The sequence below is a fragment of the Anarhichas minor genome, unplaced genomic scaffold (genome assembly GCF_050575085.1).
Source record: "Anarhichas minor isolate MPS153535 unplaced genomic scaffold, ASM5057508v1 ptg000079l, whole genome shotgun sequence".
Classification (NCBI taxonomy): Eukaryota; Metazoa; Chordata; class Actinopteri; order Perciformes; family Anarhichadidae; genus Anarhichas; species Anarhichas minor.
Window position 1 is genome coordinate 1151983 of NW_027466525.1, and position 9192 is coordinate 1161174.

General features: G+C 43.3%; 1 protein-coding gene across 4 annotated transcripts in view; it reads right to left on the bottom strand.

Moving 5' to 3' along the window:
• mef2d (myocyte enhancer factor 2d) overlaps positions 1 to 6632 on the bottom strand; it is a 101010-nt gene extending 94378 nt beyond the window's left edge. Inside the window, exon 1 of one of the 4 annotated variants that reach the window (XM_076081235.1) lies at positions 6350 to 6632. The gene's annotated coding sequence lies outside the window, so the exon portion shown is untranslated. The remainder of the gene's footprint in view (positions 1 to 6349) is intronic. The other 3 variants (XM_076081234.1, XM_076081238.1, XM_076081236.1) reach the window with 3 other exon arrangements.
• Positions 6633 to 9192: the final 2560 nt, after the last annotated feature.

The following is a 9192-nucleotide window of genomic DNA, read 5'->3' on the forward strand; positions in this document are numbered from 1 at the left end:
TTAGATCTGGATGTAAAATTCAATTCATGACAAATTTAAAGACAGAATCACCAAACAGACACAGCTGAACCAGCACAGAACCAGCCTCCATCCAGCACCGCCATCACAACCGAGCTGCCACTTCAGAGAGACTCCTCCTCCTCCTCCTCCTCCTCATTACCTTAATTGATGTTTAACCCGTAGATTGGCAGCTGACGATGGCTCAGTTAAGGGCTTCCTGGAGGACGGGGGGGGGGATTAGTCCTGTGTAAGTAAGGCTGTGTTGCCCCGCGGCCACAGCTCCTCTGGACCATAATCCTTCACTTCGGCCCTGAGGGTCAGATCCCGGAGGACATGTTGGCAAATAGCTCCAAACAAGCTTCGACCAGGAAAGGATCCCGCCATTCTTCTGGGGCTTCAACTAATGATCGTTTTCTTGATAAATCAATTGTTAAAAACTGATTGTCTGGTTTTTAAATGTTAAATGTCACAAAATTCTATTTCATACGACTAAGACAGCCAACACAGATTAAAGGATTTTGATTAATGAATTGATTATCAAACGTTCTGACGTATCGATTAATCGACTAATCATTTCAGGTCCAAAGAAACTGCAAATACAAAAACTACAATTTGATACAAATGTAATTTTTTCCGATGCATTGCTTTGAAGAAAACATTAAAAATAAATATGCTTTACTGAAGGCTTTGTTATCACAAAGCAGCCATAGAAGACCATCACCTCAATACACATCTAAAAGAAATGTGAACAATGATGAAATATATGAATAAGATATTAGCATCCCATGCTAGCTGTTGGTAGTTGACAGGTTTGAGTACGTGTGTGTACGTGGTGGGTTATTTAACCCCTTTATGATATATGTAATACATGTGATGAACAAACAGGAAACAAGAGGCTCCACTCGTCTGGTGTTTCATGGCAGACCGAGGTGGATGTTGTTGCAGAGAGCAAACCACAGACGGGACACGTTTATTCTTCAAGTGTTCCCAGCTGGTGTGAAGATAAAAGCCGTTCAGGCTCGGCCAGAAAAACAGGAATCAGAAGCATTTCAGCTCACCCAACAAGTTCTTAAAGACCAGAAGTTGTATCGGGGCGAGAAAAGACATTATGACAAGTGTGTAAAAGTGTAGAAAACGCAAATGTTTCTTGGTTGAACATTAGCAATATTTTCTCAGTTTTTTCTCTCCTGTCACATTTTACCGTCTGTGGCCTTGATTTTCATTCCAGTATAAAGTCTGCTCCTCTGTGGGAACAGAACCACCCGGACTAGAAGTAGAGAGAACCAGAACATGTCTTCAGTGCACAATAACAATGTCATGAATCATTAAAAAGAAATAAACGCAAGTTCAATTTCTTGGATAATTTATTTAAAAAAAAAAAAAGGAAAAAGAAATGGAGGCTCTTAAGTGTTTCATATATAGTTTATAAACTATTGACATGTTTCAGCCTCTCCTCTCCTCTCTCCTCTCCCTCCTCTCCTCTCCTCTCTGTGTTCACTTCCTGTAGTTCAGTCAGAGTTTCTCCTCCTTGTTGTCACATGACTGTTGGTCTCAGATGAATCAATCATGACTTCATAGTTTCACTGAGGAGCTCACAATGTAATGTTTTTACACAATCTGGTTAAAGTGAAATATTTATTCGGGGCGAGATGTTAAATGAGAACATGCAGAATAAAATGTTTGTACTGAAATCACCATTTTAAGTTTCGTTTTGGCTGCTTTTTCTGACAGAAGCGTTCATTGCACGTGAAAGCTGGGAATCTAATAATAATGGCGTTTTTCACAGATTCTGACTGACAAACGGTGGTTTTAGTGGTTGTTTCAAGAAAACATGCTTTTCCGAGTTTTGGGGCTGAACTAAAATTCCATCAATATTTTATACTGGTGATAATTATCTGTTCTGTAGACTCTTCTTCACAATTTAGTCTGTAGAGTGTCAGAAAAACCAAATGCCTGCCTGATTCTAACTGATTCTACTGCTGCTAATTGGCTGCATGAGAAGCTGAAAATGAATCAAATCCCAAAAGTGTACCACGCTGAACTTTTCCACTCCGGTTCGTGCCAAAGAAAACAAATAGTAGGTGTGATCAGCAGCACCGAGAGAGGCGAAGCTCGCCCGGTTCCTCCGCCTGGCGTGGTGCTTCTCTGGCTGCAAGCACAGAAATGGAGGCCATTTTGAAACAGCAGTAAGGGCGGGGGGGGGGGGGGGGGGGGGGGGTGTGAGGTGAGGCTTGCTGCCGCCGCTACTTCCCACGTTAAGTGGCTGATGGTCTCCTCTTTGTGCAAAAAAGAAAAAGAACACCTTTGGCTTCAAGTTCCATTAACGGAGAGTGAGTGAGGACGTCTCTCTCTCTCTCTCTCTCTCTGTGAGGGTGAAGCGCTGCCCTGCCATGATTGAATCATAGCCATAATAGCAGAAGGCAGAGGCCTGCTGCGCGGCTGAGTTCTTCCTGTTCTCGCTCAGCGTGGGAACAGCCACGGACAGAAACCGGCCCTGGAATCGGCACACAAAAGGCCGCGGAAGCAACAAGACCGGAGCAGGTAGTAACTGCTCCTTTCTGCTGAAACAGAAATAACAAAATGTTTTTGTGGTGCAAGGCTTTCAGTCCGACGCCGGAGTGGTGCAGCTCACCTCTATTCAGCACGAACACCTCGGTTAACACACAAAACGTGCTCCTTTAACCTCCGCGGTAACCCGACGTCATTCTCGCAGCCGGAGCTTCAGCGGTGATTAAAGCTGATCGATGCTGCGTCCGGGCCAGCAAACAAATTGATTCGTGAAATGAGACTCCAGTTAAAATTACAGCGCACGCCAAAGTCCCGGGATCCACTTTCAGAGTCTCGAGGGGGGTCTGGACTAATGGAGAGCTCTGGAAGGTCTGTCGGGGAGTTAATGTGCCGCTGCTCTTTAGTTTGGACCTCTTTCTACTAACATCTCTACTCTAGTGTCTGAACTGTCATATTTAAGGCCGCTGTTTGGTTGCATCTTATTGTTTAAGGTATGAATGTCAGAAAACAGGGGAAATGTGATATTCAATTAACAAAAACATGAAACGAGAGAGGCTACAGATGTCACAATACCAGAAATGTACTCGTCGATATCAACACCAAATCCCATTGTGCTTCAACATACACAACAAAACGCTACATTTTACAAGATTACATTTGAACACATCATGGCAACGTTATAATCCGATACTCATGTTTCCTGAACAGAGCTTGAACGCATCATGATGTAACTCATTGCAGCCTCTGTACGTTAGCCGTTAGCTCCGTTATTTAGCCTAGCAGGACTGTGTTGCCCACCGGCTAACGGCTAACAGCTAACAGCTAACGTTAACTAGCTCTCCTCCTGTTGATTTCAATGTAGCATTATCAGGGACGTTTTCAGTAGTCGCCGGGACGACAGGACGTTGTTGTTCTCGAGCCCTGAGCGGTACAGACGGTATCTAGAGAACCGTGTATCGTCACGTTTTAAGGATTGTGGCAGCGACTTGGTACCGATAAGCATCGGTTCTCGTGACATCCCTAACATTTAGCATTCTTTTCTTGATAATGAATTAAACTGTTACTCGATTAGCAAATCTACTGTGAACTCAATCCACTGATCGTTTCAGTGTGAATCAAATCTGCTGAAACATCTTCTGAGGGAGGCCGGGTGATACAATCAAAAGCTCCACAACTGAAACTAACATATTGTCCTGATAAAAACAACTGAGTGATAACACATTTGTTAGAAATTAAGCTTCATGAATCTTATTCTTTCACCAAAAAAAAGCTGTTGGGGCCCAAACCCTTCTGATCCAACTGAATAAAAGTCAGAGTGATTTATGACTGAACTGCAGCAGAAAAGATCAATCAATTAGTCCACTGATTGAAAATAGATGACTGAATACCAAAAATTAATTCAGCAGAACTGCCAAACGCTCTTTGCATCTTTCCTCTGCCAAATAGTAAATTGAATATATGACGTGGCTTATTATCATATGTGGGTTTTCCAGTGTTGGTGAAACGAAACAGGACATTTAGAAAACAATCAGCAGATCAATGGACGATGAAAACTACACTGGTGCCATTACAGATGTCCGTGCATCACACATGCTAAAAGACCTCGGACTGAACTTTCACATGCTCTCGCACACCAGGAAGTGCACGGCCGCGCACTAACGCACACTCAGCCGCTTCATGGCCGAGCTTCTTCTGACCGACTCTGTAAGGTCTGGAGAGCTCGGCGGCAATTCGGCAGGAAGCTGCAGCAGCAGAGGTTGATTGAACGAGGACATCAGGGGACGCACTCTTTAGTAAAAAATGACCTCCATTTATGTACATTTATTTTGGCTGGATGACTATGGAACAACTTCAGTTGTGCTTCAAGAGAAAATTAACCTTTTTTTGCAGCAGCAGATTATATTTTTGCCTGAGAGAGAGGCGGGATAATTTAGTTTAAAGGCCGAGGTCTAAAAATAATTGATTGAAATGTAGTGAAATGTTTGACCACGTTGGTGTCTTATAAACCGGAGAGGATTGGGGCATCGTTATGTGCAAGACCACAGACTGTATGGAAGAAGTGGACGTAGTTGTCGTGACATCACCCATTGCTTTGTGGACTGATGTTATGAAGCCTCAAGTTCGGCGATTTTGCCACCATATAGGTCTCTGGTAGAGACCTGTCAATCACACTAAGCCCGCCCTAAAGCATACTCTGCTTTATGGTCTGTCTGACTCTAAATGGACCATAATGTACTAAATGAACATCATGCTGTATTGAAGAAGACTTGAAACTAGAGATTGAGACCATAAACTCATGTTTACAATGTTTACTGAGGTAATAAATCAAGAGAGAAGTAGAGTCATTTTCTCATAGACTTCTATACAACCAGAGGAGTCGCCCCCTGCTGGTCAGTAGAGAGAATACACGTTTTTAAAAACTTCCAGATCAGCTTCACTCGGTAGAACCGGAGGATGCCGCCCTGTGAGCACGACACCAAAAGAAAGAAATTGATCATGCAGCTCTTCTTCTCCGATGCCACATGAACCGAGGGGGATCCTGCGGGACTCGATGGTGTGTTACAGGGACGCAAAATGAAGCTCTCCGGCTCTCCGTGTCACCTGGGACCGACGCTCATCTGTGGTTACACTGAGCCTCCGTGGCCTCCTGCCAAACACTCTGCCACACTAATCCGCTCTGCTGCTCACCAGCGCCGCGCGGCACCCTTATCTGGACCGTGTCCCTCTGGGGATCCCGTGACACCCTCTCTTCTTTTGGCAACCTGGACTTTACCTGAAAGCGTAGCTGAGGCGCTCGTCTGTCCTCCCTGCAGCACTACAGATAACAACGCGATACATCGCAGGTCCTCCTGACAGGAGACACTCCCCATTGTCTCGCTGCCCTGTAATCCCAGTCACCTGCCAAACCTGTGCTGGATGGGAAACATCTAAAAATGTAATCTCAGAGCCGACTTTGACTGGAGCTTTAATTGATGCCATCATTACGCGAGCTGCTTCCACGAGCAAAATGGTTTCCGGGTTCGAGGAGGAAATTAGAAGTTTGATGGCACTCTCTCCCGGGAGAAAAGCAATTACGCGCAGCAACGAGGGCACAATTGTCGGAAATGGGCTCATGATAGAGACATAAAATGATTCGTCAGACACAATAGCTTAAAGGATATGAGGAAAGCGCATACAATATGCTTATTGTATATTTAAAAAGAGGGGGGGGGGCACAATTTAACCAATCAGTAGTTCCCTTGAGGCAAAAAACAAACTGCGATGTAAAGCTGTCATTTAAAACGACAATTGATGGCGCGATAAAAGTTGCCAATAAACTAGAACGTGCAGCTCGCGGAGATGAAATCCATTTAGAGAAATGAAGAGAAATCGCGTGAAAATAAAGAAAGAAATAAACACACCGGGGCTGACACTTGTCGTAAATCGTTCCGGACAGCTCTTTATGGAGTGTTGTTAGTGTGGCGCACTACACACACGCACACGCACGCACGCACGCACCGGCTGCGAGCTGTCTGTTTTTCTTAAAGGAGGGAAACGTGCAAAGCGGACATTGAGAGAGATGTTAAACTGCACTGCTGGTGTTAAGTTATCAAAATAAAGAAGTACACGCAGCACCGCGTGTCCTTGACTCACACGCACACACACACACACACACAGAGGGGGTTTTTCCGCCTCTATCAGAGTTACCACAATGATACAAACATGCAAATATCTCCAGCACGGCGGCCGGACAACACAGCTGTCAGAGCCCCCCCCCCCCCCTAAACACACACACACACATACACACACACACACCACAAGAGGAAACACAAATGTAGCAAAAACGCGAGGAGTGACTTACCCGAGCAGCGTATCCACATCTGTTAAACGAGACTCAAACGCCACACTTTTGTTGCGTTCACGCACGAGAAGGTTTCCACCGAAGACCAAACAGTAACTCTCCGCCACGCGCAGTGGGCTACCAATTTAAAAAACATAAAAATAAAAAAAAATGTATCTCCCTACTTGATGTACAAGGTAACTATTTAGTTATGGCAAATGGTGCCCTAATCTACCCTGAGCGGCGTCCGCTGCTTGTGATTGACGGGGCTGCGCGACCAATGGGAGCGAGCCGTGCGCGCGGCTTCGACCAATAGGATCGCCGGTGCGGGAGTTGGGAGGAGGAGGGGGGGGGGGGGGCGGAAGGTGAGCTGTGAAGTAGGAAGGGCTGATGGCGACATCATGTGTTAAGAGTTTGTATCCCTCCGCCTGCCGTGTTTTGAGAGCAGCGGCTCCACTTTCTTAATTTAATTTAAATGAAACCAACAAATCAGAGTTTGCAGAAACTCACGGTTCTTGTTTTATTTCTGTAAGCTACAAAAAAAAAAGCCTTTTACAAGTTATATTGTATTGAATATATCTATATATACATACATATATGTCATCATGAACAGTTACACAGCAGAGCATATAATAGCGACAAAACAGTGTCTCGTGTTGGTATTCATTTATTTGCATTGATAAAATATTAATATTGTTATTATTATTATTATTGTTGTTGTTTAAAGATGATACATGTTGTAAATGCGTATTTAAAAACTTGCTGTCTCGAGCGGGTCTCTGCTTTACTTTCACTGGATGTTACGTGAGCGATAACCTGCGCACTACTTTTTCTCCGGTTCCCGGCGGAGGAACACGGTGTTTACAGTGAGGTTTGAGAGGGACGTACAGTGACGGGTACAGTCAGTGTGGCGCGTGAGGCACGACGGCAACCACATGTGCAGAAATGTACTTTCGCGCGAGTTGCACGTTCGGAATTATTTTTAGAGGAAGACTTCACGCAGCCGACGCACACATTTCTATTTCGTGTCTAGCTTCTACTGTATGTGCGCGAGGCTACGTCATGTTACGTCAGCAAGTGCTGAGATATTTAAAGTAACACGGGCTCGTGCATAAGATGCTCAGATTTGTGGAGAAGTAAAGAGAGTCAGTAAGTAGATATTGATCAGTTATTACTTCGTTTTAACACCTCTAATACAGGGAATACATCAAAAATACAGAAATAAAATAATAATAATAATAATATGAAGACAAAGGCATATATATATATATATATATATATAACACGCCTGTATTTAAAATATGTATAAAAGTAAACAAATCTATGAATCATTAAATGAAATAGCATTTTATGGCTCAAAGTAGAGCAACGCGTTGCTTAACTGCTCAATATTGCTCTGATGATCAATCTGTAATTTCTAAAAGGGCAAAACAAACAACATATTAATTGCATATATTTAAAGTAGCCCACAATGTTTCAGTTTAGACTCTCCAATGAAGACACAACTTGCAATGGTGGAAGTACTTCCACCAGATTGTGTACTTCAGTAAAAAGTACAACTACAACAATGTACTCCAAGTACAAGAAAAATAACTGCATTCAAATTCAGGACAGAACTGTTATTGTCATTAAAATATACTTTAAGTGACTAAAAGTTATTTTTCTGTGGTTGATTTATTACAAAACATGACATTATTAGAGTGTTAATACTGATGCAAACATGGAAGCAACATTTAACTGTTGTAGCTTTAGTCCGGTGGTTAACCAAGCTAAGGTTCGGGTCCCTCCAAAGGGTCACCACATAAATGTGAGGGGTCGTGAGATGATTAACATGTACACAAATGTACACATTTACTTCTTCTTTTTTACAATTCTATAATATTTCCTTTTTTTTGACTTTGGTGAAAATGCTAGAAGCTGAAATCTGACATTTAAAGGAACTTTTATTGCTTTTTGTGTGAGGAGCCTCCAGGCTAAAAGGCCTGATTTAAATCTTTTTAAAGCATTTTATCAGGTTATATGTATGTTTTTATATGTATCTGAATCTGCAACGCTACAGTAACTCCAGCTTTGAGATATATGTATATATATGTCGAAAAACTGTACTACATTTCCTTTTGAGAGGTCGTGGAGTAGAAGTACAAAGTAGCAGAAAGATAAGAGTACAAGTGCCTCAAAATCCTACAAGAGTAAATGTACTCAGTTACTTTCCTGACAAGCTGCACACATTTGACAGTATTCCTGTCCGACACATACATTGAGTCGTGTTCCTGTGCAGAATTGAACCTCAGGTCAGACATAAGGCGGAACTAAAAGAATACAGTAGAAACATCAGCGATGCATGTACTCAAAAGTACAGTAAACCAGAACACATGGTACGTGAGTTAGAAAACCACGTCCACCTCTGAAACCGTTGTTAAACAGTTGAATTTAATAATAAGTCAGGTCAGGAATCCCCAACGTAAAACAGAGCCCACCAACAAAAGATATGTGGCGTTAACATGTGGTCTCACTGAGGAGAGCGTGCCACACAGTCTGGACGGCCCGTCACTCTCTGAAGTAACGCGACACATGCAAACAGCGGGGATCGAACAGCTGACTCAAGGAATGACAAGCAGCTGCAGAGGGCAACTTTGTTACAGCTGCGTATTCAGAGCTGGAATCGGCTTTTTAAAGAATGTTTTCACGAAGCAGGGCATTGGAAGTCTTAATGATTTGGTAATGAGGCGGACAAAGAACGAGGGAGAGCTGTAATGAAGCGGTGTTGACACACACACACACACACACACACACACACACACACACACACACACACACACACACACACACACACACACACACACACACGCACACAGATTACACAG